The 25,818-nt window shown below is 37.0% G+C and overlaps 1 protein-coding gene across 2 annotated transcripts in view; it reads right to left on the bottom strand.

The window, feature by feature from the left end:
* The window catches only part of bma (SCY1-like protein bma), a 406,156-nt gene that overhangs the window by 286,240 nt on the left and 94,098 nt on the right, over positions 1 to 25,818 (bottom strand). The gene's annotated exons all lie outside the window — the stretch shown is intronic.

The raw sequence follows: 25,818 nt of genomic DNA, 5'->3' as shown, positions 1-25,818 counted from the left end.
AGCCGAAAGAACTTTGCGGGGATATCAAATTCAGACATGGCTTGGAATACCTTTGAGCGTGGAAGGCTGTCGAAGGTTGCCTTATAATCGACAAAAAGGTGGTAGGTGTGGATCTGCATATCTTGGGTTTTCTCCAGGATTTGCCGCAGGGTAAATATGAGGTCACGGCAGATCTAAAGCTGTATTGATATGGTCCAATTATATCATTGACAATAGGCTTTAGTCGTCTGCACAATATCTCTGCCACTATCTTGTAGCCAATAGGGAGAAGACTTATGCCCCTATAGTTAGAGCATACAGTCTTATCTCCTTTCTTGTGGATGGGACACAGGATTCCCAGGTTCCAATCATCGGTTACGCATCCTTTCTGCCAGATGGTGCTAACTAGCTGATGGATACACCTTATCAGCATGTCGAACCCGGTTTTAAACAGCGCAGCTGGAAAGCCAACGGCTCCTGCTGCCTTATTATTGTTTAGACGGTTTATTTTCAACTTTACCTAATCTTGGGTGGGTGGTATATATTCAATACCATCTTCTGGGATTGGATCTGTGGTATCTTCGTCGTCTTCGCTACTACTGGATACCAATGCTCTTTCCATATCCTGAGTACACTATCTGTATCAGTTACCAAATTAACTTGCTGGTGGATGTACCTGTACTAAAGCCAACAGTTTTATGTTTCACTCTTAGATAGAACTTTAGGACTTCATTCTGGCTATTGTACATCTCGATATTCTCACACTCCTGTTTTTCCATTTCTCTCTTTTTCCTGCGGAAAAGACATTTCTGCTCTCCATTTCTCCGGTGCGCTATGCGTTGCTACTGATTGCATAGTAGCCCTAAATGCAGCATTTTTCTCTTCGGTAGCAGCACGACACTCCTGGTCATACCATGGATTCCTTGTTGGAGGTCTCTGGTATCCAAGTACTGATTTTGCGGCTGTTTGCATGGATTGGGCAATACTTTGTCATTGTGCTGATATGTTATCGGGACGATGATGATGTGTCCGCTCGTAGTTTATTCGCTATGTTTAAGCGGGTATGTACCTTTGCTGCAACAAGGTAGGGGTCCGAGTCATTGTTTGCTCCTCGGAACGAATGTACATCCAACACGCTCGATGAAAGTCTTCCTTCTATCACAATATGATCAATTTGATTTCTTGTTTTCTGATCCGTAGACAGCTAGGTACCCTTATGAATGTACAGATGCTTAAATCTGGTGCTGCTAACTACCATATTTTTTGTCTATCAGCCTCATTTCTCCTTTCTCCTTTCCAATTTTGGCATTAAAATCTGCTGGAATAATTGTAATGTCATGGGCAGAACAACCGTCGTATGTTTCTTCTAAGCGCTCGTAAAATATATCTTTTTGTCTGTTCGTCCTTGTCTTCAGTGGGAGCATGAACGCAAATAAAGCTAATGTTGAAGAATTTTGCTTTTATCCGTATTGTAGCAAGTCTTTCATTCACTGGAGTGAAGCTGGAGACCAGATGTTTTAACTTCCGACCAACTACAAATATTCAGCGAAACTCATGCTTTGCGTCATGACAGCTATAATACAGTGCATCACGTTTAGGTGTTCTTCTGAAGCTTTTTCCAGTCCATCGTATTTCCTGTATGGCAGTAGTGTCGGCCTTGTACTTTTCAAGTGCATCTGCCAATGCGTAAACTGCACCTTCTCTATAAAAGATAATTAACCCGACGCCCAAACCCAAGTTTTTAACGTTGTTATGGGTGAACGCGCGGCTCATGTTAGCTCACTACCGTTAACGGGTGTTAAAGGCAGCTCCCCAGGGGCTATAAGATGAAAGAGGGACCAAGATAAATCGTGGGCTGTGCCATGTTTAAGTCGTTCAGAACCCTTTCATTCATCCCCTACGTCACCCCATGGTCATAACTAGACAGCGGAATTTTATGCAACCCCTATTTATGTCCGATTCATGTCAAATTTTGGGACTGGGCATATGTTTGGCTTCTGATTAAATTGCAATCAAAACATGTGGCGTATGCAAATTATGCAAAATGCATAAATTTTTGCATATGAAACAAATATTTCAATAATAGGTACAAAAATGTATGTACGATTTTTATACCCTCCACCATAGTATGGAGGGTATATTAAGTTTGTCATTCTGTTTGTAACACATCGAACTAATCATTTGCGACCCTATAAAGTATATATATTCGTGATCAGGATAAAATTCTAAGACGATCTAGCCATGTCCGTCTGTCCGTCTGTCTGTCCGTCTGTTGTAATCACTCTAGCGTCCGCAATAATTGAGATAGAGTGCTGAAATTTTGCACCCGAGGGTCTTTTTTAGGTAGGTCAAGTTCGAAGATGGGCTATATCGGTCCACTTTTTGGTATAGCCCCCATATAACGGTACCTCCGGATTTGAGGTATTTTGACGTTCTTCGCCACATTTGCAGACCGAATTAGCTATAATTTGGCACTTAGGGTTCCTAGTGATCAACAAACTTATATTCCAAAGGATATGGGCATAGGTCCATGTTTCGGTATAGTCCCCATATAACGGTACCTCCCGATTTTCGGTATTTTGAGAATTTTAGGCACAATTTTTAACCGAACTATCTGAAATTTGACATTTGAGGTTCTCAGTGGTCATAAAACATCTCCACGAAACACCGTCAACATAGGTCCATGTTTTGGTATAGCCCCCATATAACGATACCTCCCGATTTTCGGTATTTTGAAAATTTTAGCTACAATTTTTAACCGAACTAGCTGTAATTTGCCATTTGAGGTTCTCAGTGGTCATGAAATATCTCCACCAAGCATCGTCAACATAGGTCCATGTTTTGGTATAGCCCCCATATAACGGTACCTCCCGATTTTCGGTATTTTGAGAATTATAGCCACAATTTGTAACCGAAATATCTGCAATTTGACATTTGAGGTTCTCAGTGGTCATGAAACATCTCCACCAAACATCGTCAACATAGGTCCATGTTTTGGTATAGCCCTCATATAACGGTACCTCCCAATTTTCGGTATTTTGAGAATTTTAGCTACAGTTTTTAACCGAAATAGCTGTAATTTGACATTTGAAGTTCTCAGTGGTCATAAAACATCTCCAACGAAACATGGTCAACATAGGTCCATGTTTTGGTATAGCCCTCATATAACGGTATCTCCCGATTTTTGGTATTTTGAGAATTTTAGCTGCAATTTTGAACCGAACTAGCTATAATGATCGGTATTTTGAGAATTTTAGCTACAATTTTGTCTATTCAAAAATAATCGTCAATATAGGTCCATGTTTTGGTATATCCCCCCATATAACTGTACCTCCAGATTTTCGGGAATTTTCAGTGGTCACGAAATTTTTTCACTAAAATTCGTCAACATGGGTCCATTCTTGAGGGTCTACATTGTTTTGATGAAACTACCCTCAATTTGACTTTTGAAGTTCCCTGCAGCTATAAAACTTTTCCGCCAAAAAATTTAAAGATAGGTTGACTCTTTGATATAGCCCCGTAGGTGGTACCTTTCACCTAGCTGAACACATTTTTTAGATTAGATCAGATAACAAAATGGAGGTGAAAGTCTGGGGCACGGAAAATTCCTCTTGGGAAAGAAAGGCCTTGGTGAGTATATTATGAACCCCGAATGACAGATCCGCCGTGAGTCGAATTTCCGCGTTATGGCGTGATGAAATTTTTGTTAGAGGCCCTGTGGGCCATCAGGAATTAGCGTTATATCTTTGTTCACTGTTGCTTAAGTGCTCTACAAAAACAACAAACAAAGATATAATGCTAATTCATGATGGATTACAGGGTCTCTTGCAAGAACTTCATCACGCCATAACGCGGAAGTTCGACTCACGGCGGATCTGTCCTTCGGGGTTCATAATGTACTCACCAAGGCCTTTCTTCGGGTTTTTTAATATACACACACCAAGTGCTTTTATCTCCAAAAGGAATTATCTCTGCCCCAACATTTGTGTTCACAGTGTAATTTAAGCAATAGTGGGAGGCAGTAGGAGTCTATCCATTGTCGAAAAGTTGTTCCACCTAAAATTGTGAAAGGACCCTAACTATTGCATTTTAATTACGACTATTTTATGGTGGAGGGTATAAAAAGTTCGGCCCGGCCGAACTTAACGACTTTTTACTTGTTTCTGTTTAAATTTCTTTTCAGACAAGTCAATAAAATAGAGAAACCTTCAAAATATTGAGGCCACAACCTTCAAAATACCAGAAATCCGGAGGTACCGTTCTATGGGGGCTATATGAAGACGTGGACCTATACTGACAAATTTCAGGTGGAAAGTTTTATACCCCCAAGGAAGACTTAATACGAAATTTGAGGCCACAACTTTCAAAATACTGAAAATCGGGAGGTATCGTTCTATGGGGGCAATATGAAGACGTGAACCTATACCGAGAAATTTCAGGTGGAAAGTTGTATACCCCCAACGAAGACTAAATACCAAATTTCAGTCATTTCGGTGGGATATTGAGGCTACAACTTTCAAAATACCGAAAATCGGGAGGTACCGTTCTATGGGGGCTATATGAAGACGTGGACTTATACTGACAAATTTCAGGTGGCAAGTTTTATACTCCCAACGAAGACCTTATACAAAATGTCCGCCATTTAAGTGTGATGTTGAAGCCACAACCTTCAAAATATCGGAAATCGTGAGGTACCGTTCTATGGGAGCTACATGAAGACGTGGACCTATGCGGACAAATTTCAGGTGTAAAGTTTCATACCCCTAACAAAGACTTAAAACCACATTTCAGCCATTTCGGTGGGATTTTTAGACAAATCCTTGTATATATTTTTGCATATGCTCATTTTATGCAAATATGTAAAAATATGTCAAAATATGCACGATATGCAAAATATGCAAAAAATTCTGGGACTAATTGGTTTTATTTTGTGATAAAGCGAGTTTCTGCCTAATAAGATTTTCACTTCGACCATCCTAACCATATATGCATTTGCATAGGATTCCGCTGTCTAGTCATAACTAAAACATTATAATTTTCTGGTAGGGGAAGCCAAAGGTTCCTGAGATATGTGCCTGAAGTATCGCAATGTTTAGGGTTATTTCCTTTTTTACAAAGCTATACGTTTTTTACATCGCTATACTTCGCTCGTTAAGAGAATGATCCAATTATTATGTCAGCGTCTGTCATATGGTCAATTTCACCGACCAACATAATCTACAATAATATGTATGTATATACCGCAGCATTTTTACGTTTGTTTTAGTTAAAGTTAATTTTGGTCGTTGTTGTTTGTGTAACTTTTTTATTTCATGCATTTGTTATAGCCCATAGGAAAAAATTATTATTCACTTAAAGTAGTCAGCGTTTTTATGCAGTGTTGTGGTAAAGAGATGGTGTCGGTACACGTATATACAGTATAGACATATTAAAATGGAGAAAACCAAATGTGCGTCACAATTTTATGCAAAACAATGTGAGACGTGAGCTTTAACTTCTGGCATTCCTGTCTTTACTAAGAACACAAAACACACACATACAAACTTTCTTCAATTTCCGGTTTAGCAAGTGGGTGTCAAGGGCAAAAGTTGTTTCTACTACTACCTTACTTGGTGAATGGGTAGATAGGTGGATACCGTTTTAAGAAACAATTTAAAAATGTGTGTAAATTCTATTACGATGTAACACCCTCTTTCTCACCTTGTTTTGCTTTTGTTCTTTTTTTTGCCTTGTAAAAATAAACACTCGCATCAAAAGTCAGATTGAATTGAAATGAAACTTGAGTTAAGGTGGTTGGTTTTCTCTTTTTTTTGTTTATCACCCGGAAGGATTCGTGAATTGAAAACAGAATCTACACCCCCACTTGACTATGTGTGAATACCAGATGTTTTTGGAATTTCCTAAATTGCTTTGTTTTCCTGACTCCAATCAAAAACGAAAAGGAAGGATTGCCAGCTAATATTCTTCTATGTTTGATTTCAAAATGCCCCATTGCTTGTTGGAAGAAAATAAATGATTTGAAATATTGAATAGAATGGGGATTTATTTCAAGAAAAATTTCATCATTTAAAATAAATTGCAAGTCATTGTGCCACAGATAAACCATTTCAAATATTTCTTTAAACGTTTATATTGAATTGATATCACTTTGTAGGTAGGAATTGATCTATTTTCACCAAATGAACTGAGAGTTGGGGATAGTTAAATTTGATTTGATTAAATTGATTTGCATTTTTTGATTTCAGTTCAAATTTGATTTGTTATTTATTTAAATATGCTAAAAATTTTTAAGGGAAAGTGAAAATTAACTTACTGTAACTAATTGAACCATGATAACTATAATTAAGTTACAAAACAGGATTTTCGTATGTATATACACTACATTAGGGTTATGACTTTTTTAACACCTTATATCCCTGTATCATAATTTGATGAGTTTTTACCTAAGATTAAAAAAAGTCCTAATTAAAACGCGATTCGATGAAGCTTTGAGCTTTTTTAAGAAACTTTTAAAGCCACCATAAAACTAAGCCAACACTAAGAACTCCAAATAGCAAATTACAACCAATTCGAACCGAAAATGTAGATTAAAACCTCAAAATAACTGAAATAGGGAGGTACCGTAATATGAGGTCTATATCGAAACCTGGAGCTGGAGACCACAATTTTTGGCGCAGGAGGTTTTTGATCATTAAAAACTCCAAATGGCAAATTACCACCAATTCGGGCCGAAAATGTAGATAAAAGCATCAAAATACCTGAAATCGGGTGGTACCGCTACATGGGGGCTATAGGAAAAAGTGGACCCATATTAATGATTTTTTTGGCAAAAGTATTTTTATACCCTCAGCATTTATGCTAACGAGGGTATATACGCTTTCATACGGGCAAAATGTGACTCTTCGAAATAATGGTTTTAGACCCCAAGTATTTGGACATATATCTTTCAGACAATTTGGAGTTGATTTAGCCATGTCCGTCCGTCTGTCTATCTGGCTGGCTGGGGCGCACGATAACTCTTGAACGGAACCTCCCACACAAAAGTTCGCACGGTAACTCCTGAAGAGAGTAACTGATTTGGTCCATACTGTGCACATAGTAAAATCTCTACCAGACTTAGATGAGGTTCCAATGCGGACCCAATCGTTTCACTCCTTCGGGACCTTCCACACAAAATTTGGGATAAGTTCAGTTTAGCAACTGCTCTAGAATCGCTTTGATTTTTGTTGTAGCATCTTGTATTCACTGCCCCCCATATGACGGTACAAGTTTCATCAAGGGCAAGTCCATACTTCCTGAGAAAATGGCTTGAAAGTTTCAAAAAACCCCTATGACACCGGTTGGAGCGCAAGATATCTCTTGAACAGATCAGCCGATTTGGTTTAAAATTTGGCCTTCGTAATATTTTGTCTAAACTTACTTTAACTTCGAAGATAAGCCATATCGGCCCACTCCGCCAGGTACCTCTTCCACAAAAATTCAAAAATGTTCTGAAAATTTGTGCGCACTCTTGAAGGGAGTGACCGATTTGGTATATACTTTACATATCTTAATATATCTACCAGATATAGATCACGTCCGATTATGGACTATATTTGTCCACTCCTTCGGGTATCTCCCACTCAAAATTTCGGATAAGTTCACTTTAAGGCCTGCTCTCGAATCGCTTTAATTTTTGTTGTAGCAGCTTGGATTTGCTGCCTCAATTACAACGGTACATTTTTTTTAGGGGCAAGGCCATACTTCTTGAGAAAACAGTCCATGGCACCATACGTAGTGGCTGGAGAGATAACTCTCGAACAGATCAACCGATTTGGTCTAAAATTTGGTCTTCATCATAAATTGTCCAAACTTAATTTCATTTAGAAAATGGGCACAACTTCTTGTACTTCCCCCCAATATTTTAAAATGTTACCAAAATTATATGCCAGATATCTCTTGAACGGGGCAACCAAGTTGGTCCAAAATTGGATCTCCTTATATTTTGTCAAACATTTTTTTTAACTCCTATAATGGCTTATATCGTTCCTCTCCTTAGGGTGCCTCCCCCACAAAACTTCAACAATTGCGTCTAAAGTCAGTTAAGGATCTGTTCTGATCCTTTGGATATGTATACCCATGCTGTTCGTTGTGGTCCTGTTTACTGCGATATTATGTTTTCCGTGGACAAGTCCATACTGATCCAAAAGTTATACGATGTCCTACTATCGCAACGATATGATTCCCAATGTAAGATTCACTTCCATAATGGACTATGTAAGTCCATTATTTTAAGTACCTCCAGCGCAACACTTTTGGACTATAATCCTAATCCACATTTTTATAGGCAAGTTCAAATGCCCACAAAGGGCCACAAAATTCAGAATATACACTAAATACATTCTATCTGTCCATCGATGAACGTATCAATTCACGTAGGCTGAGGGTATATCTCTGTCGGCAAAGCCGCCTGATACTTTTTTACTTGTTTACTTATTTTTAGTATATACTGAAAAAAAATCAGATTGATCCGACGATTATAAATATTTTTGTCTCACCTTCCCATACAAGTGGGACCACTGTGCAAGGGAAGGCCAAAACTCAGATGGAAAGACCAAGTTGAAGGAGATATCACAAAACATGACATCCAAAATTGAAGAAGTAAAGCAAAAGATCGGTGCGTTTTTAAATTTATTCTTAGTTCGGTTTATGGAACAAGGCGTTCTGTTTAGCATAAAATTCATCTAAGTAAGTAAGTATTTTACAGGAACATATAAGTGAAAAAAACATTTGCTTTTATTTAATAAAAATACACAAAAATGCAATAAAACCTTTTTATCATGGTTTAATTAGAAAGGTTATCTAAAGCATTCTCTAAGTTTAAAGTTTTTCTTTCGAGTGTTCCTAAAACTTCAAAAAAATATACACAATCTGTGTATATGTGCGTGTACTCATGGTTTAACAAATTGAAAGTCATACTAGAGTGGTTTCGTTAAAACTTCTAGGTGTTCTCAGATCGAGTTCCCCACTACACCAATTTCGTAATATTACTCTAGTATTAAACTCGACCTAGGAACCCTTGGTTTCGAGAAATTGTTTCACTGAAACCATTCTAGTGAGACGAAGGACTGAGAAAGGTTAGCTAAGTCCACATCTACATTAGGCAATTTTTCCTTGCGGCAAATGTCAGTAAGATGGAGAGAGAGCGCTGACCCTTTGTCTCTCAACACCCTCTCTCGCTGACAAACTGACAATTGTCGCAAAAAATGCCTAATGTAGATATGGACCAAAGCTAAATTGACACACTCTAAATTTTTTCTTTCGATTTTGGTGATGGTTGGATTATATTTTGTGGTCGGAATAGGCAAAAAATGTTTTATTCTAATGCGGATATCACCGCTTCTATTAAGAATATTCCAAAAGCAAACTCTTATAATAAAGGAGCTTCCAAATTTAGTTGAACGTAATTTAATATTTCGAGTTATCTATAAATCAGAAGTATAGAGAAAAAAATTAACGTGTTATTCTTGTGTGAATATCTCAGCTTCTACTAGGGGTATTCCAAAAGGAAAGCCTGCCAATGAAAGAAGAAAATATTATCTTAATACATACGTATGCAAAATTGGTTGGCGTACAAGCCATTTTTCCCATTTTTAATTTATATTGTACTGACGAATATCCCATCCTTGTTTAATTGCGTTAAAACAAAAGTGACCCCTACTTATGAAGACATTCGAAGCTTTAATTTGGTCCCAACTGCGTTATCAAAAGTGTTAAAATATTAGAAATATAGAAAAAGACGCTCAGATATCCCACTTTCCAAATTGTGGAATTTTATTTCCAATGAGGATATATCTGCCTCTGTTGGTCATATTCATAGGGAGAGCCTTGGTATTAACCATTGATGATGAAATATCACAGTTATTGCAGATTGCGCTAAGCTATCAACATTTTAATATTTTGAAGAATTTAATTTAATGACAAATATCTCTGCTTCTCTTCTGCAAAGCTTTCAATCAGTACCACGTAGATTGTCGACGGTAGTCAAATATAAAATTATTAATTATTTTGGTTCAGTTAGTCCTAAGTCATTTGGTATAAATGCCAGGATGTATGAAAACTTTAGTATCTTCCTAAAAAATGTTTACCAATAAAAAGCCTATGCACAGGATTCGTGGTGTAGGGTATTACATAGTCGGTTCCGTTCCGACTATAGCTTTTGATCACTTTTTTATTATTGGAGCTAATACCGTCATAGCATTTTCGTCCAACAATAAATGTTCGTAACTACAACAGATTAGAATTTAATGATTTTGTATTTGCCACTGTACAAACAATCATTGACATTTTAATGGATAACTTGATGTTAGAAATATTTTCCAAAACTCAGTCCTTCTTCGATTCAATCTATCCTAAAACTCTCAATCAGAAAGTTTTAAATGTGAATTGCTTAAGACATTGTATTTCAAAGAATTTTTCATTATTAAATAAGACGTGTTAAGGATTGGATTGGGTGACGTATGATAATTGTAATTTCATTATTCGTTATGTATACGCTACTCTGCTGTATACAGTCATTTAAAATATTGCTTGTTTTAGTCTGTAATTAATTTGAGTTATTCTACACAAAGATAATTTGATTCTAAATTGAACCCTATTCAAGTGAAATTATTAACACTGTGCAACAAAATTCATTTTTTCCCCAAAATGATGGAAAAACTCGCGTAGTTTATTAAAGTTGAGCTAAAACAAGTAAAAAGTATCAGTTGTATTTGCTGACAGACATATACCCTCAGGCTGTGTGAGTTGAAACGACCATCTATTGACAATATCGAATCTACGGATTACGGATTTTGTGGCCGTTCTTGGAATTCGCCAACAAAAATATATTTGGTTTGAAGCTCAAAAGTGTTGCGCATGATGTAGTTGAAGGAATGGACCGACATAGTCCATTTTTGGAGTCATTCCTTTTGATAGATATTTTGCCCAACAGTCATTTCAGTTGGTCTAAAAGCATATAGTTGCCCACTAAAAACATAATATCGAGCGTTTTTACAGCTTTCGGGCTATTTTCTCAGGAAGTATGGACTTGCCCCTGAAAAAAGTTGTATCGTCGTATTGGCAGCGAATAGAAGTTGTTATTACATTTTTCCGAAATTTTATGTGAAAGATTCCCGAAGGAGTTGACATACATATATAGGCGATTTTCGAATCAATGTCTCGTAGAAATACAACGATGTGCAGAGTATGAACCAAATCGGTTACTACCTTTGATAGTTATCGTGTGCACAATTTAATTGATAAGCTTTGAACTTTTGAGGGGGAAGTGCCTAAAGGAGTGGACCGATAAGGCTCATCTTCGAACTTAAAGTAAGTTCGGACAATTTTACAAATTTTAGACCCAATCTGCATATACGTTCGAGAGATATTGTGCGCTCCAACCACTACACTTGGTGCCATAGCGGTTTTTTTTTACAACTTTGGACTATTTTCTCAGGAAGTATGGACTTGCCCCTGATAAAACTTGTACTGTGGTAATGGGGGCAGCAAATACAAGTTGCTACAACAAAAGTCAAAGCGATTCGAGAGCAGGACCTAAACTGAAGTTTTCCCCGATAGGGTCCATATTTGAACCTCACCTATGACTGGTTGAAATTTCGCGATGTGTAATGTATCGTCCACACAATTTTTCCGAACATTTTCGTAGTTTTGTGGTGGAGGTAACATAAGGAGTGGACCGATAAGGTCTATCTTCGAACTTAAACAAAGTTTTAACAAAACGGTTCATACGTTCAGACGGACGGACATTGCTAAATCGACTTCAAATTGTCTGAAACGGATTTCGTCTAAACGTACTTGGGGTCTAAAACCATCATTTTGAAGAAGCACATTTTGCCCGTATGAACAAGTTAGCATAAAAGCTGAGGTTATAAATATGAGACGAGTGTATCGGCACCAAGGCAGGAGTTACTTCCATCGTTGCATTATTTTGGAGCACGCCAAATCGTGCATGTGAGGGACCATATGACACCTATATTTTCACAGGAACATAGCCGCAGACCTCTCACGTATTTTTACATAGTATTTAAGCAACAAATGAATCCATCACGAAAAACCATTAATAAGATATTTATAGTGGCTAATCACCACGACAATTTGGATAAAAATCGTAAAATGTGGCCGTATATCAAAAATAACCAGGGCTGCTATGTTATGGATACAGAATTCTTTTGTTGAGAGACTAATATTGAAATTTGATTTGGAACATTTTTTTAGCAATATCCCCAAAAGTTAAGGATTTAGTTAGATTCGATCCAGTGCTCAATTATGTAATTTTAATAAAATTAAAATAAACAAGTAAACAGGTATCAGTCGGCTTTGCCGACAGAGATATACCATCAGCCTGTGCAAATTGAAACACTTTTTTCACAAAAAAAACTTATGTTTTTAGAGGGTTTCAAAATTTTGGTCGTATGAACTGACAAAAATTTTGATTAGGATTAAAGTTCAAAAATTTTGCGGAAAAGGTACTTAAAGGAATGGACCGACATAGGCCTTGGGGCTGTTTTCTCAAGAAGTATGGACTTGCCCCTGAAACAACTTTTACCATCGTAATTGAGGCAGCGAATGTAAGTTGCTTCAACAAAAATCAAAGTGATTCAATAGCAGGTCTTAAAGTGAACTTATCCAAAATTTGTATGGGAGGTACAGGATGGAGTGGACAAATATAGTCCATATTCGAACCTGATCTATATCTGGTAGAAATTATGAGAATGTGTAAAGTATGGACCAAATCGGTCAATCCGATCAAGAGTTATCGTGCGCACAATTTTTCCGAATATTTTTGAACTTTTGTGGGGTAGGTACCTGAAGGAGTGGAGTGAAGGAGTGAAGGAGTAAGTTTGGAAACAATATTACAAAACCAAATTTTGGCCGGAATCGGCATTTCCGTTCGAGAATTATCTTGCGCTTCCACCCATAAACATTGTGTCACAGGGTTTGTTTTTCAACTTTCAGGCTATTTTTTCAGGAAGTATGGACTGGCCCTTGCGGAAACTTGTACTTTCGTATAGCGGACAGTAATTACAAGATGTTACAACAAAAACCAAGGCGATTCGAGAGCAGGTCCTAAACTGAACTTTTCCGAAATTTTGTGTGGGAGGTATTCGAAGGAGTTTACCGATTGAGTCCATATGGAACCTCATCTAAGTCGGGTAGAAATTTCATAATGTGCAAAGTATGGACCAAATCGGTTACTCCCTTCAAGATTTATTGTACGCACAAATTTTCCGAACATTTTCGAACTTTTGTGGGGGAGGTACTGGAAGGAGTGGACCGATATAATCCATCTTTGAACTTGAACTACGTTTGGAAAATATATTACGAAAGCCAAATTTTGAACCGAATCGGCAGATCCGTTCGAAAGTTATCGTGCGCACCAGCCTGCCAGACAGACAGACAGACGGACGGACATTGCCAGATCTACTCAAATTTGTCTGAAACAGATATCGTACAAACATACTTGGGGTCTAAAACCATTATTTCGATGAGGCACATTTTTGGTCGTATCAAAGTGTAAATACCCTCTTTAGCCTAAGGCTGAGGGTATAATAATTTCATTCTATATACATTTGCAATCTAATTATACCCTCAGCCTTTAGGCTAAAGAGGGTACATACACTTTGATACGATGAAAATGTGCCTCATCGAAATATTGGTTTTAGACCCCAAGTATGTTTGGACGAAATGTGTTTCATACAATTTGGAGTCGATCTAGCCATGTACGTCCGTCTGTCTGTCGGTCCTGCACCATAACTCTCGAACGGATGAACTGATTCGGTTCAAATTCTGGCTTTCGTAATATTTGCCCAAACTTAGTTTAAGTTCGAAGAAGATTCCACTCCTCCCGGTACCTCCCCCACAAAACTTCGACAATGTTCGGAATGTTTGTGCGCACGATAACTCTTGAAGGGAGTGACCGATTTGGTCCATAATTTGTATAGCGTAAACTTTCTACCAGAGTAATATGAAGTTCAAATATGGACTCAATCGGTCCACTCCTTCGGGTACATCCCACACAAAATTTCGGAAAAGTTCAGTTTAGGTCCTGCTCTCGAATCGCTTTGATTTTTGTTGTAGCAACTTGTATTCACTACCCCCCATACGACGGTACAAGTTTCATCAGGGGCAAGTCCACACTTCCTGAGAAACTAGCCTTAAAGGTGCAAAAAAATATCCCCTATGACACCGTGTGTAGTGGTTGGAGCGCAAGAAAACTGTCGAACGAATGTACTGGGTCGGACTAAAATGTGGCCTTCGTAATATTTTGTGCAAACTTAGATTAAGCTCGAAGATAAGCCATATCGGTCCACACTTTCGGGTACCTCCCCCAAAAAAGTTCAAAAATATTCGGAAAAATTGTGCGCACGGTAACTCCTGATGGGAATGTGCGATTTGGTCCATACTTTACACATCCTAATACATTTACCAGATATAGATCAGGTTCGAATATGGACTATATTTGTTTTGTTCAGTCTTTCGGGTACCTCCCACACAAAATTGTAGATAAATTCACTTTAAGGCCTGTTCTCGAATCACTTTGATTTATGTTGACGCATCTTGCATTCTCTGTCTCAATTACGACAGTAGACGTTTTTCAGGGGCAAGTCTATACTTCTTGAGAAAACAGCCCGAAAGTTGTAAAAAACCCCTATGGCACCATATGTAGTGGCTGTAGAGCTCGAACCGAATACTGCGTTCGTCCACACTTTGGATATCGTAATATATTGAAAATATTTGCTAAAATGATAAGCGCAATATCTCACAAACGGAGCAACCGATTTGGTCCAAATTTTCGATCTCGAAATTTTTTGTCCAAGCTTAGATTATGTATGTTCGAATTTGGGTCCTATCGGTCCAATACTTGGGGTACCAATCATACACAAGTTCAACACATTTTTGTTGTTGAGCGTCTGTTCAAGGATCTTTTGGATATTTTTACTGAAGGTTTCCCTAGTGGCCCGATATTATGCTTTTCGTAGGCTAGTATGGTAAAAAACAAGTGAGCAAAGGCTATAGTCGGGATGGGGCCGACCATGTGATACCCTACACCACTACCCCTGTGCATAAGCTTTTCACTGGTAAACATTTCTTTTAGGGAATATAATCCGACTAACACCAAAAATAAGATGCCTCTTTCTCTCTGGGACCCCCATAAGCAACCAAAATTTCGTGACCATCCGATCAAAATTACGACCTGTAGCTTGATTGAAAAAATGGAAGAATTGGATGCATTACCGACTATTGTGGTATCTCCCTTGTTTGACCACCTTCGGCAACCTGCTTTACACCAATGTAAAGGTAATATTTTCTTCTTCCATTGACAGACTTTGCCATTGGAATACCACTACTAGAAGCCGATATATTCACAAAGAATAAAGCTTTGAATTTGTCTCCAAATGAGTTTTTCCCCAATCCGACCCCTAAGTATTATCCGACTATCACCAAAATCAATAGGCTTCTTCCTCTGTGGGGCCCCCATCTACCCCCAAACTTTGGTCACTATCCGATCAAAATTCCAACTTGTAGCGTGATTACAAAAAATGGAAAAATTAGGTTTATTACGGAATTTTGCAATATCTCGGTTTGCAAATTTACGCCAACATACTTTGCATCAATATAAACGAGATCTTTTCTTCTTCCATTGACGGGTATTCCTTTTGGAATACTCCAACCAGAAGCGGAGATATTCGCATAAGAAAAAAACGTTGACTTTCCTCTACATAAGCTTTTTGCTTATTCCGACTCCTGAATATTATCCGACCATCACCAAACTAAATAGGCTTCTTCCTCTGTGGGACCCGCATCCACTCCCAAAAAAATCGTGACGATCCGATCAAAGTTACGACCTGTAGCGTGATTACAAACAAATTCGGAAAATGGGATGCATTATCGACTATTGCCATATCTCTGCTATTTGACCACCTACGACAACCTATATTACATCGTTGTAAAGGTGATATTTTCTACTTTCTTTGCCAGTTTTTGCTTTTGATATACTTCTTAAAGAAACAGAGATATTGGCTTTGAAATAAAACGTAGACCCTTTCTCCAAATAAGTTTTTGCCCATTCCGACCCCTGAATATTATCCGACCATCATTAAAATCAGTAGGCTTCTTCCTCTGTGAGACCCCCATTAACCCCCAACATTTCTTGACGATCCGATCAAAATTGCGACCTGTAGCGTGATTACAAACAAATCGGAAAACGGGATGCATTATCGACTATTGCCATATCTCTGCTATTTGACCACCTACGACAACCTACTTTACATCATTGCAAAGGTGATATTTTCTACTTTCCTTGCCTAGTTTTGCTTTTGATATACCTCTTAAAGAAACAGAGATATTGGCTTTGAAATAAAATGTTGACTTTTCTCCAAATAAGTGTTTGCCAATTCCGACATCTAAATATTATCAGACCATCACTAAAATCAATAGGATTCTTCATCTGTGAGACCCCCATTAACCCTCAAATTTTCGTGACGATCCGATCAAAATTGCGACCTGTAGCGTGATTTCCAAAAAATAGAAAAATGGGATGTATTACCGACTATTGCGATATCTCCGCCATTTGGTTACCTAAGCCGACCTAGTTTGCATCACTGTAAAGACGGGATCTTTTACTTTCATAGTCAGACTTTGCTTTTGAAAAGTCCCCATCCAAAGCTGTGATATTCGTCATTATAATTAAAATCGCAAGAATGAAAATTTGGGTTTTATTTGCGACTATTGTGATATCTTCGTTGTTTGATAACCTAAGAGCACATACTTTACATCGTTAGAAAGGTGATATTTTCTGCTTTAATTGTCAGGTTTTGCTTTTGGTATACCCCATATAGAAGCTGAGATATTCGCTTTGGAAAAAAACGTTGTATTTTTATCCACCTAAGTTTTTTGCCCTTTCCGACCCCTAAATATTATACGACCATCACCAAAATCAATAGGCTTCTTCCCCTCCGGGACCCCCATCAACATGCAAAATTTGGTGACGATCCGATCAAAATTGCGACCTGTAGCGTGATTACAAAGTTTAGACGGACAGACGGACAGACGGACGGACGGACACACATAGCCAGATCGACTCAGCTCGTCGAGACATTCATTTTGGTATATATAAGTATGGGTCTACGACCATTATTTCGATGCGTTACAAACTTTTTGGCCAAAACCAACCCCACATAGTGGTGTAGGGTATAATCACTATCTATCAATATCCCCCGCAAATTTTTGAGCTTTAATCCAATCCATATTTCTGTCGGCTCACATACATTTCTTTTTGTTTAAAAAAAAGTATTTCAATCCACACAGGCTGAGGGTATATCTCTGTCGGCAAAGCCTACCGATACTTTTTTTACTTGTTTTCTTAAGAAAATAGTATTCCTAGATATATTGTTTTTTCTGAAACTCATAGTGAAATTTTGTGTAGAATTTTTCTTCTTTCGATTTCACCTAAAGCCAAGTTTCATATTACTTTCCTCTATCAACTCGAAAAAAGAAGGAAACAATTTCATTAAACAAATTGGGAAATATTTTCATGATTTTTCAGCAATTTATGCTGATATTTTCGTGATATATAATGTAAATAGACATTACAATTCTTTGGTGACCCATAGTGAAATTTGACGGAAAACGTTTTTGTCTTTAACGTCATCTCTCTAAAATTATGTTTTGTGGGAAAATTTTGAATAAACCGACTTTAACTACTTTAACTCTAAAACTTGTTTTTCATTTTTAAAGATTCCTGGCGATTAGATACAATTTACATATTTGGTGGAACTATTGTAAAATTATATTATGAACAATTTTGTAGAATACTAAGATTTGATATGACCAGTTTTTAAAGGAGTTTTTGAACGATTTTCGAAAAAACGACCAAAACGACCCCTTTTGATGAACTGCATGAGGTTTAAAATTTGTAACAAAAATATCCTTCATATCCTCCGTAGTAAAGCTGCCAAAGACACTATATACTAATGCAAGGATGCCAAGATATCTAAACCTAAGTATTTAAAAAAAAAACTAGAAATGGGCTGAACTTGCCACGCCTACTTTGGTTACTTTACAATGTAAACCTTAAAAACGCCGATACTCGTGTCTCATATTTTTAGCTCTATTTTCATAATTTACTCAGTTTTCATTGTTATTTTTTGTTGTTGTCGCACAGTGTAATCGGTGAACTTCATAACATGCTAAGGTTTTAACCCACTTAAGACTTATCTGAATATTGTGGAGAAATATCACCTCATATTTCCCACTATCGTTATGCTAAAACAATAGCCAATCATAAGATAAATTCCTAGAATATTTTTTATTTAATAACTAACCACTCACAAGGGAAATAGAAATTAAAGCCCCCAAACCTATCGTTATTCCAGCTATGTTTATTCAATTCACCCCCAAATTGATACATTGATTGAATTCATACATTGTATTTTTTATTGCGTCCTTCTTTTTATCCTGCAGCATTATCTATCTCTGTATGTGTATGCATGTGAACACGCACACATTTGTGTCTGTGTGCAAGAACATAAATATAGCGGATATTGCCAATGTTACGCCTGCAGCAACACTGCTGTGTTAAGTAAATAGTCTTGTTTCATAATTTTACAATGAAAATATACCCAACGGGGAATCCGTTCAAATTCAATCAACGACAAAAACAATAACAATACCATGTGGTGCTAATACAATTTGGCAGTGAATGCTTTTACTATGTATTTCTGTTTTTTTATTGGAATATAAACAAGGTTATTACCACAAATGTGAATAACTTGTAAAGTGGAGCACATATGTATGTGATGCCGGATATTGTAGACAATTCTTTGTGGTTTTTTGAGAAAGAATCATATGTCGGTTTGGGTAATTTTGTATACCCTCGTATATTGAGTTTGTTTTTCCATTTTTAAAGCATTGGTCAAAATTCTGTAACTTTTAAAAATATAGAGATATTTTAGTAATTCTTTTTTTTTTTGTTAAACAAATAACACAATAAGATTTCAGATATATTATAAGCGGTCAAATTGCATCTGATTGCTGCAGAGAAACTCAAGGTCAAAATTTATCTTTTGAGATTTTTTTTTTATTATTTTTTAATCAAAATATCAGTGTTTTCGTTTTTTGTTATATTTTTCTATATATTAAAGATGGTCAAACACCAATAAATAAACTATAAAAATACCAAAAACTAAAAACAAAATATTCAAATTTAAAAAGAAAAATATAAAAATATTTAATTTTTTTTCAAAAATTAACAAAAATACTCCTTGGGTTTTCACAAAACTTATATAACTCGTATAAAAACTCATATACTTAAAAAAATGTTCATTTGTGTAAAAAAGCAGCAATTCATATAGGATTTGATATGGGAAACACACACATTTTTACCCAATATAAATTTAAAAAAGTGTTAAACGGACGAAACGGGACGGGTACAAATGTATAGAGGCATCTTTCTGTGAAAACGGAACATTGGTCCATGTTGTTTCAAAAAAGTTCTAGACCACTAAATTTGCAATTTCATAAAACCTGAGGAAAATAAAATAGCTCATGTAGTGTAAACGCTACGGTAATTTATTAAAACGATTTTTAAGGCCAGGCCAGGCCTAACAAAAAAAAAAAAAATATAATATAATATAATATAATAAAATAAAATAAACTCAATATCTTTTATAGTTTCCGAAAAATAGCTACTTCATTCTCCAGAAATTTGCAAAAATTACATATTTCCACAAAATGGGAACAATTTTCGTCTTTATGGGCACCCCACGCCTACACCTTCCAATATTTTTACCTAGTTTTTTTGGTTTCCTTAGTTTTAATATGTTTACTATCGAATCCAATATAAAAATTAAATATCTTTGACAAAACAAACTTTTGATTTTTGGCCAGGAGAATCAATTTCTGAACCACCGTGCGTCGGCTGTATTTAGTCTAGCGTCCACAAAGATTGACCTAGAGCATTAAAGGCATGTCAAGTTAGATGATCAACTATATCGGCCATGTTTTGGTATAGTCCCATACTTAAAAAACTTTTGGTATTTTAGGATCTTAGCCAAAAACTGTAAACCGATAACTCCCCGATTTTAGAAGTTTTAAACAATTTAGCTACTACTTAGCCGAACTATACTATGCATTTATACATTTCAAGTTCCCGATGGTCACAAGACTTCTCCACCAAAAATTATCAACATTAATCTACACATATTTTTATATATATACATACATATTTTATACCCTCCACCATAATATGTAATGGTTCCACAAACATCGAAGAAGGGACAAGGGAGACTTCTCTCATATCGATGAGTGCACCCCGATTCATATAAGTTCAATTATATGGGACTTACAGTTTATCGCCGAGCCCGAAGGGCGTGTCCTAACACACTATTTGTAAAAAAGTTTTACATGGCTGAAATACTCATAAAATGACGCCAACATTACTGAGATATATTTTGCCACTGACTGTTGGCTCACTCCTTCGGGTACCTCCCACACAAAATCTTGGGAAAGTGTTGTTTAAAGCCTGCATTTATGCTAACGAGGGTATATACACTTTCATACGGGCAAAATGTGCCTCATCGAAGTAATGGTTTTATACCCCAAGTTTGTTTGGATGAAATCCGTTTCAGACAATTTGGAGTATATTTAGAATGTCCGTCCGTCTGTCTGTCTGGCTGGTGCGCATGATAACTCTCGAACGGATCAACCGATTCGAACCAAATTTTGGGTATCGTAATATTTTGCCTAAACTTAGTTTAAGTTCGAAGATGGGCCATATAGGTCCACTCCTTCACGTACGTCCCCCACAAAAGTTCGAAAATGGTCGGAAAATTTGTGCGCACGATAACTCTTGAAGGGAGTAACCGATTTAGTCCATGCTTTCCACATCCTGAAATTTCTACCAATATGGACTCAATCGGTCCACTTCTTCGGGTACCTCCCACACAACATTTCGGAAAAGTTCAGTTTAGGTACAGCTCTCGAATCGCTTTGATTTTTGTTGTAAGAACTTAAATTCATTGCCCCCCATACCACGGTACAAGTTTCATCAGGAGCAAGCCCATTCTTTCTGACGAAATAGCCTGAAAGTATTACACTGTGTGTAGTTCTTGGAGCGCATGATAACTCTCGAACGCTTGCCGATTCGGTCCAACATTCGGCCTTCGTTATATTTTGTCCAAATTCAGTTTAAAATCAGTTTAAATCATCTCGGCCCACTCCTTCAGGTACCTCCCCCACAAAAGTTCAAAACTATTCGGAAAAATTATGCGCAAAATAACTCTTGAAGGTAGTGACCGATTTGGTCTATACTTCACTCATCCTAACATAACTAACAGATATAGATCAGGTTCGAATATGGACTGTATTGGTCCACTCCTTCGGGTACCACCCACACAAAATTTCGAATAAGTTCACCTTAAGACCTGCTCTCGATTTTGCTGAAGCAACTTGTATTCGCTGCCTCAATTAGGACGGTAAAAGATTTTTTTGCAGTGGCAAGTCCATACTTCTTGAGAAAACAGTCCGGAAGGTGTAAAAAACCCCTATGGCGCCATATGTAGTGTCTGGGGAGCACGGTAACTGCCGAACTGATCAACCCATTTGGTCCCAAATTTGGCCTTCGTCAAACCGGCCCACAACTTCCGGTATTTCTCCCAAATATTTAAAAATGTCACTTAAATGATATGCACGGTATCTCTTGAACAAATTAGGTCCAAACTTTGGATCTCCTTATATTTTGCCCAAATTCAGTTTAAATTCTAAAATAGATACCTCCCCCACAAAAATTTAACATTTGTGTCTAAGTGCAGTTTAATGTCTTTTCGAAGTCCAAAGGTTATACGATGACCCACTGAAATGACTAGTGTGCGCGATATCTATCGAAAAGATATGACTCCCAAACTAAGATCCACTTTCATATAGCCCATTTCCCCACTTTCATACGGTGCATTCTTTTAAGTACCTCATCTGCAACAATTTTGAACTTTAATCCTGATCAAAAAAAAAAAAAAAAAAAGAAAAACAAGTAAAAAAGTATCAGTCGCCTGCCGACAGAGATATACCCTCAGCCTGTGTATTAAGACTATAACCAAAAAAATACCACCACATAGCCGTGTAGAGCATGGAAAACTATTATGAAATACGGTGTCAATTTTTCTCTATCGCGAAAAAAGTTTCCGCACCAAATGCATGGAAGTTCAGAAATGCATTTTTTAATTTTATCTGTTATAACAACATATTTGCTTTTCATTAAAATTTTTATTTTTTTGTTATCTAATTTAAAATCATTATCAAATCGTTCTGGACCAATTTGTTCTCAAATCGCGCCATTTCGGAGCATATTAGGAACTTTTGACACTATTGCAATTTTCGGTTTTTCTTTATAAACTCGTGAATTTTATATTTATATTTTTTGTATCTATCGGACAAGAGAATTTGGGGTCATTTGCAATGATTTCGCGAAAGTTACAGGCTGTTTTTGTTGACCTTGACTGTGAGAATTTTATTTGTTTTCTACAAAAATACAACACCAGTACCATGTGGGGAATTTTGTCCTAATAATGAAAACGCGTTTCTAAGATCGATTCGATGAAAAAGTTTCAGCTTCGACCGCAATTACTAAAACCCTTTTTGATATTTTTTCTACTTATAATTTTAAATTTGCTATGTTGGAATAAATATTTATAGACAAAAATACATTTCTCACAGGCAAAGTCATTAAAAACGGTCTGTAACTTTCGCGAATTTGTTGCAAATGACACCATATTCTCTTGTCCGATAGGTACAAAAAATATAAACATAAAATTCGCGAGTTTATAAAGAAAAACCAAAAATTGCAATAGTGTCAAAAAATCCTAATATGGTCCGAAATGGCGCGATTTGAGAACAAATTGGTCCAGAACGCTTTGATAATGATTTTAAATTAGATTACAAAAAACCAAAAATTTTAATGAAAAGCAAACATGTTGTTATAACAGATAAAATTAAAAAATGCATTTCTGAACTTCCATGCATTTGGTGCGGAAACTTTTTTCGCGATAGAGAAAAAATTACACCTTATTTCATAATAGTTTTGCATGCTCTACACGGCTATGTGGTGGTATTTTCGATATCTGCAAAAAAGTGCAAAAAGTTATATCCCTACTGTGTATATTGAAACAATTTTTTCCCAAAAAACGTATGTATTTAGGGGGTTTTAAAAATGTTTGGCGTTTGAACCGACAAAAATTTTGATTAGGATTAAAGATCAAAAGTTTTGCGGAGGTGTTACTTAAAGGAATGGATCGGCATTGACCATTATGGAAGTGGATCTCCAGTCACTACATATGGTGTCTATGTGGTTTTTACACCCTTTGGACTGTTTGCTCAAGAAGTATGGACTTGCCTTCAAAAACTTTTACTGTCGTAATTGAGGCAGCGAATGCAAGTTGCTTCAACAAAAATCAAAGTGATTCGATATCACTTATACAAATATAGTCCATATTTGAACCTGATCTACATCTGGTAGATATAATAGGATGTGTAAAGAATGGACCAAATCGGTCACTCCCTTCAAGAGTTATCGTGCTCACAATTTTTCCGAACATTTTTTAACTTTTGTGGGGGAGGTACCTGAAGGAGTGGACCGATATGGTTTATGTTCGAACTTAAACTATGTTTGGACAAAATATTACGAAGTCCAAATTTTGGACGAAATCGGTTGATCCGTTCGGGAGTTGCCTTGCGCTCCAACCACTACACACGGTGTCATAGGGGTTTTTCCATCTTTCAGGCTATTTTCTCAGGAAGTATGGACTTGCGCCTAATGTCATATGTACCGTCGTAAGCGGGGCAGTGAATACAAGTTGCTACAACAAAAATCAAAGAGATTCGAGAACAGGTCATAAACTGAACTTTTCCGAAATTTTGTGTGTGAGGTACCCGAAGGAGAGGACCGATTGAGTTCATACTAAAACCTCATCTAAGTCTGGTAGAAATTTCACGATGTGCAAAGTATGGACCTAATCCATTACTCCCTTCAAGAGTTATAGTGAGCACAAATTTTCCCGGAAGGAGTGGACCAATACGTTTGGACAAAATATTACGAAAGCCAAATTATGGACCAAATCGGTTCATCCGTTCGAGAGTTATCGTGCGCACCAGCCAGTCAGACAGACAGACGGACATTGCTCAATCGACTCCAAATTGTCTGAAACACATTTCGTCCAAACATACTTGGGGTCTAAAACCATTATTTCGATGAGGCACATTTTGCCCGTATGAAAGTGTATATACCATCGTTAGCATAAATGCTGAGGGAATAAAAACATGAAAAACGATATTCATGATATTCAACAGATATGAATTTACCATCAAAAATATTTTTATACCCTCAGCACTTATGCTAACGAGGGTATATACACTTTCATACGGGCAAAATGTGCCTCATCGAAATAATGGTTTTAGACCCCAAGTATGTTTGGACGAAATGTGTTTCAGACAATTTGGTGTCGATTTAGCTATGTCCGTCAGTCTGACTGGCTGGCTGGTGCGCACGATAACTCTCGAATGGATGAACCGATTGGGTCCAAAATTTGGCTTTCGCAATATTTTGTCCAAACATAGTTTAATTTCGAGATGGGTTATATTAGTCCACTCCTTCCGCTACTTCCCCCACAAAGGTTCGAAAATGTTCGGAAATTTTGTGGGCACGATAACTCTTGAAGGGAGTAACCGATTTGGTCCATACTTTGCACATCGTGAAATTTCTACTAAATTTAGATGAGGTTCTAATATGGACTCAATCGGTCCACGCCTTCGGGTATCTCCCACACAAAATTTCGGAAAAGTTCAGTTTAGGACCTGCTCTCGAATAGTTTTGATTTTCGTTGTAACAACTTGTATTCACGGCCCCCCATACGGCGGTACAAGTTTCATCAGCAGCAAAATCATACTTCCTGAGAAAATAGCCTGAAAGTTTCAAAAAAACCCGTATGACACCGTGTGTAGTGGTTGGAGCGTAAGATAACTCTCGAACGGATCTGCCGATACGGTCCAAAATGTGGCCTTCGTAATATTTTTTGCAAACTTAGTTTAAGTTCGAAGATAAGCTTATCGGTCCACTCCTTCAGGTACCTCCCCCACAAAAGTTCAAAAATGTTCGGAAAATTTGTGCGCACGATAACTCTTGATGGGAGTGGCCGATTTGGTTCATGGTATACACATCCTAATATATCTACCAGATATAGAATATTTTTGAATATGGACTATATTTGTCCACTCCTTCGGGTACCTCCCACACAAAATTTTGGATAAATTCACTTCAAGACCTGCTCTCGAATCACTTTGATTTTTGTTGAAGCATTCGCTGCCTCAATTACGACGATGAACACTTGTTCAAAGGCAAGTCGATACTCCATGAGAAACAGCCCGAAAGGTGTAAAAAACCTATGGCAACTAGGACAGTGAACTAGAAACTATATTTCCCAAATCCTTTCAACCCACCATCTTATCATGGAGGGTATACAAAATACAAAAGGATGAATATTATACTGCCCCTCCACTTTTGGGCTACACACGGATGTTATATTTCAAAACGTCGATACACTTGTGTTTCCGTTTTTCGTGCAATTATTTCTTGTGTTGCACAATGTAATTTATTAACTTGAGTTTGAATGTTGTTGATTGTTTTCATAATATAAAAGAACATGTTATTTAATAACCGGTGTAATATAAAACCGTTGTTAAATATTACCATGTAATAATTAATTGAGATTGCTTGTAGTAAAAACGCAATGTATTGAATGTTTTTTTTATAAG

The sequence above is a fragment of the Musca autumnalis genome, unplaced genomic scaffold (assembly GCF_047663935.1).
Source record: "Musca autumnalis isolate F117 unplaced genomic scaffold, ASM4766393v1 scaffold_4, whole genome shotgun sequence".
Taxonomy (NCBI): Eukaryota; Metazoa; Arthropoda; class Insecta; order Diptera; family Muscidae; genus Musca; species Musca autumnalis.
This window is presented reverse-complemented; position numbering and strand designations above follow the sequence as displayed.